The sequence below is a fragment of the Phaethon lepturus genome, unplaced genomic scaffold (assembly GCF_000687285.1).
Source record: "Phaethon lepturus isolate BGI_N335 unplaced genomic scaffold, ASM68728v1 scaffold1030, whole genome shotgun sequence".
In the NCBI taxonomy this organism is placed as follows: Eukaryota; Metazoa; Chordata; class Aves; order Phaethontiformes; family Phaethontidae; genus Phaethon; species Phaethon lepturus.
The window spans coordinates 1-5,239 of record NW_010509596.1 but is presented as its reverse complement, the minus strand read 5'-3'; positions in this window follow the sequence as shown (position 1 = coordinate 5,239).

Sequence of the window (5,239 nt, the reverse complement as noted above, 5' to 3'; positions counted from 1 at the left end):
ACAGCTTGAATTTGAAAATTGTTAAGGCTTGTACACGTATGCTTACGGTTGTCGGGTTTTTATAATGGCACGCTATCATTGGAATCTAGATGGTATTCGTAAATGGAAACAGGACCTTGGGATTTGGTAGGCTGTTTATTAGCATCTGGGTGGCTTTGTTGTTTTTGCAGATGTGGAAGGATGAGCTGTAAGAAGGTGAGTCAGCATATGGTATCAAAGGGAAGATGCAACTTGTGGCTCTATGACTAGATTGCAGGTTTTGTTTTGGTTTTTTATTTTGACGGTGTGAAGCATTGAGCAAATCAGGATATTGGAGCAGACTCAAGCAAGGCGAAGTGAGTGATGGCTAGTGGGCTGAATTAGCAGCTGTTTTTCAGATGGTGTATTGTTGGTGAAGGTATAAGCATCCCTTGATTAACAGGTTTCTACCCAAGCCACAATGTGGCAATCAGTAAAAAGTAGGGGCCAGTTGGGCAAGCAGCCAGGCTACAGGAGTGGGAGTTGGGAATTGGTGTGTGCAGGCTGTGGTCTTGGGCAGTATCTCAGCACGTGCCTTATGCAGCTGCCGCACGCAACCTCGGAGGGGTGAAGCCATATGCCGATGAGCAGTCTGAGAAGGTGAGGCAGCTGTCGGTGGGTGTTTTAGGGTGGTTTTGAGGACTCCCGAGAAGGGTAAACGCACCAAGAAGGGGAAACACACATACACAGACTACAGGGGGGAAAAAAGCAAGCGTTTTATTAACTGCAGACATGCATTACACTAAGGGTGTTTTGCAAAGCAATTGTCTTACCAACCTGAGGACTGTGAGGAAGATGGACCATCTGCACATTCTTGTATCGTCCTGCGCCGCGAGCTCAGCCCAGCAGTCGGTAGGTGCCAGCTTTACGTGGGTGTCCCCATGGAGGTAACGGTGACCTCGCAGTACACTGGCCCACCGCTTTTTGGGAAATCCTGGTATTTATACATTTACAGAGGAATGAGTTTCGACACACATGGCCAGCGAGTGTCAGAACACGCCTTGGTTGCCACCTCTCAACACAGGGAGCCTATGGTGTATGCGCCCACTGGCCAGGCATGCTGCACGCGCCACAGCCATCCCGTCTATTGGTTCGTAGGCTTTGTTCACGCGGCATATTACCATAATCCAGCAGTCATGTATCAACCATGCTCAAGCCAACAGCAGAATGTTTCAAGGCAAACAAAATTGTGAATTGTGCTTTATATTCCTCCATTACTGCACATCTTCCACATCCTCCCCTAGCCTTGATCAACTTTCTTGTTTCTGTGGGCTGTTTTCTCTCACCCAGCATAATATCTATTTCTTACCAGCCATCCGTTTTCTCCCATGCTAACTGCAGTTTTCTCACAGACCAAAATTCCATCTGTTAACCCCTCCACTGTGGTTTTCTCGGTCATCTACTTCTCACCCAGTGTCCATCCACGGACCAAAATTCCATCTTTCAACCCCTCTATATACAGTAGGCTCCATGTCTAATAGCAGAGTATTATATGGCCACCTGGTTAAGCACTTACCTTTGGTTTTGCAGGTGCTGTGTGGGCACCTTTGGAATTGAATGAGTATTTGAGGTGAGCTGGGGTAGTAGCGAGGAGGATCATGGGCCTGGTGACTTCTCCCAAGCGTAATGGTAACCCACCTTGTTTCTTGCTGTTTTAGGTATCATGGAGATGATGGCTGTAGCGTCTGGCTCTGGAATGAGTGGGTAAGCAGAACATCAGAGCGCTTTGCAAGGGAGGGGTTTTGTGGAAGGGCTTGGCATTTGCTGATGTGGTGCTTACTGCCTTCACTAGTTTTTATTTATCGCAGATGATGAAGCAGAACCTGGTGACTGCAGCAACATTGCAGTGAGCTGATGTGTTTTTTTTTTTTTATTGAGGATGGATTCATCCCTCTGCAAGCTAAGTTGAGGGACCAGGGCTGGTGAGGGGCTGGGAGGAGGGGACAAGGTTGGGAATTGCAGCGAGGGGTGTTAAAGTTAATGTAGGGGAGAGGGCTGTCCAGGCAGAGTCAGTCCCCTTTAGGCAGGCAATGGGATCGGGTTACTCTTCAGTAGCATGTGCCAGGCAGGGCAGGTCCAGCCTATGTCTACTGTTATGTAGTCTGTCTTCTGTCTCGGACCTTCCTCAGGTCTTGATGTCATAGCTCTCGGTGCTCAAGGTACATGGCATGCATGTCGGGCACCATCGCTAGGGTCTTAAAATGCCCATGCCGATCGGCATAGTGCCAACTGGGTGTCGCTTTTCTTGTGTAACAAGCTTAAAGCATGTGTCGGTCCTGCATCTCGGAAGTTTCTGCTCGGTCCTCTTTAGCAGCAGCCTTCCAGGCTGGGTGAGCTGCTCTGCTCTCTAGGCATCCCTCTTCATGGTCTGGGACTTCTTCCATGCGTCCTTATGCGCTGAGGTCTTGAAGGCAGGCTTCTTGGGCATCAGTCATCCCAGTCTTGACAGGATCGTCTTGTGATGGGCCATTATGTTTGACTGTCTGTCTGGGGTTGCCCTAGAGCCTCCTCAGTCATCTTGCCCGACAGTGCCTCTGGTTGAGGAATCATGACTCTTGCTGAAGCTGTCTCTCATCTTTGAGTTGCACTTTTTGTGGTGGTCTGTGTTTTGTCAGTCTGCTGTGTGTGTGGTTGGCATGGAGCTGCTCTGCCTGGAGCGTAGAGTCGGCGTAGGTGCAGTAGGAATAAGTCTATGGTTACTATGTCCATATGCCTTGACCATTTAGGCAAAGGCTGTCCAGTCACCCTGGATCAAAGTAGCCATCGGCAGGCTGAGTGGATAGTTGTTTCAATAGCATTTTATGAAGACTGTTGTAGCAATCTGTGAGGGGCCATTCAATAGTAGTGAAGCAAATTGAATCTCAAATTTGTTAAACCCCACACATATGAACCTTAATGTTTGGCCTAATATTTTTTTAAAAGGCATCTGTAGCTGGACTCTAGATAGCATTCCTAAACAGAAACAAGACTTCTGGAATAGGGAAGTTTTAGCTCTGCATCTGGGTGACTTGATTGATAATTTTTTTTCAGAGACAGAGGGACAGGATGTGCACCGAAGAGCAATGGAGGTGATAAGCGGAGCATTGCGTGAAGGTGGCTCAGCATGTGGCATCAGAGTGATGATGTGACTGGTGGCTATGTGGCTGCATAATGGATTGTCTTTTTTCATTTTGAAGGTATGTAATGAGCAAAGCAGGATATCGGCACAGGAGGTGACTTGTGGAAGGTGAGCAGTGACTGATTGTGCTGAAGTAGCAGTTATTTTTCAGGTGTTGTATTGTTGGTGAAGGTATAAGCATCCCTTGTTTAACAGGTGTTCTACCCAAGCCACAATGTGGCAACCAGTGACAATGTTTTACAGGTGCTACTGAAGGTGGTACTGAAGTCTCAACGTGGTAACCTGTGAACAGTAGAGGCGGGGTGGTCAAGGTAAAGCAATGTGAGATGGGAATAGCTGCAGGCTGACTGTGGTTTTGGGCAGTATTTCAGCACATGCTTTCAGCTTTGTTTTTTTTGCAGGTGGGGCATGCAGCCTTAGCTGGGGGGTGAAGCCACGTACCAACAAAAGTCTGAGAAGGCAAGCCAGTTGTTGTTGGGGTTGGTATCTAATAGCAAAGTATTACATGGCAACCTGGTTAAGCACTTACCTTTTGGTTTTGCAGGTGCTGTGTGTTCACCCTTCGAATTGGATGAGTATTTGAGGTGAGCTGGGGTAGTAGCAAGGAGGCTCGTGGGGCTGGTGACTTCTCACCAAGTGTAACAGTAACCTACCTTGTTTCTTGCTCTCTTAGGTACCACAGGAACAATGGCTGTCGAGCCTGGCTCCAGAATGAGTGGGTGAGCAGAACATCAGAGCGCTTCTGAAGCGAGGGGTTCTGTGGAAGAGCTTGGCATTTGCGATGTGATGCTTACTGCCACCACAAATTGTTTTTTTTGTATTGCAGATGATGAAGGGGGACCTGGTGACTACAGCAACATCGTGGTTAGCTGATGCGTGTGTGTGTGTTTTTGTTGAGGATGGATTCAAAAGCCCTTCCCTCTGAAAGTTAAGTTGAGGGACTGGGGCTGGGGAGGGGCTGGGAGGAGGGGACAAGGTTGGGAATTGCAGCGAGGGGTGTTAAAGTTAGCGTAGGGGAGAGGGCTGTCCAGGCAGTCAGTCTCCTTTTTGGATAGGCAAAGGGAGCAGGGTTACTCTTTGGCAGAACAGTAGCGTGTGCCAGGCAGGGCAGTTCCAGCCTGTGTCTGTTGTGTAGTCTGTCTTCTGTGTCTTAGGCCTTCCTTGGGTCTTGATGTTGCACCTCTCTGTCCTCAAGGGGCATGGCATGCATCTCAGGCACCATCATTAGGGTCTCAAATGCCCGTACTCATTGGCGTAGCACCAAAAGGGTGCTGCTTTTCTTGTGTAACAAGCTTAAAGCATCTGTCGGTCCTGCATCTCAGAAGGTTCCTCTTGGTCCTCTTCTTGTGGAGGGCCTTACAGGCCGGGTGAGCCACTCTGCTCTCTAGGCACCCCTTTTCACAGACTGGGACTTCTTCCCCGCATCCTTATGCTCTTAGGTCTTGAAGGCAGGCTTCTTGGGCATCCACCATCTCAGTTTTGACAGGGATTTCTTGTGATGGGCTGTTACGTTCAACTCTTTCTGGGGTTGTTGTAGAGCCATCTCAAATCTCCAGTGCAGTCCTGTAGTGCCATCTTGCCCGGCAGTGACTCTGGTTGAAGAATCATGATTCTTGTCGAGACCTGTCTCATCTTTGAGTGGAGGTGTTTAGTGTTCTGTGTCATGGCCTCCACTCATCTGTGGCTTCTACTTAGATTAAGGCCTCCCCCCTCGTTATGTGGCCTCCCGCTGTATTCGGCCTCACACCACTTTTCAGACTCCAATGTTTTCTGGCCTCTACCTCCCCTCCAGCCTCCCACGCCTTTGCGGCCTCCAACTCCTTTTCAGTCTCCAGTGTTTTCTGGCCCCTACCTCCCCTTTTTGTCCGCTCACCCCTTTGGCGGACTCCCACTCCTTTTCAGCCTCCAATTTTTCTGGCATCTAGCTCCCCTCCAGCCTCCCACAACATTGCGGCCTCCCACCCTTTTTTGATCTCCTTTTCTTTCTAGCCCCTACCTCCTCTCTAGCCTCCCACCCCTATTCGGCCTCCAATTTTTTCTGGTCCCTACCTCCCATCCGGCCTCCCACGCCTTTGCGGCCTCCAATTTTTCTGGCCTCTACCT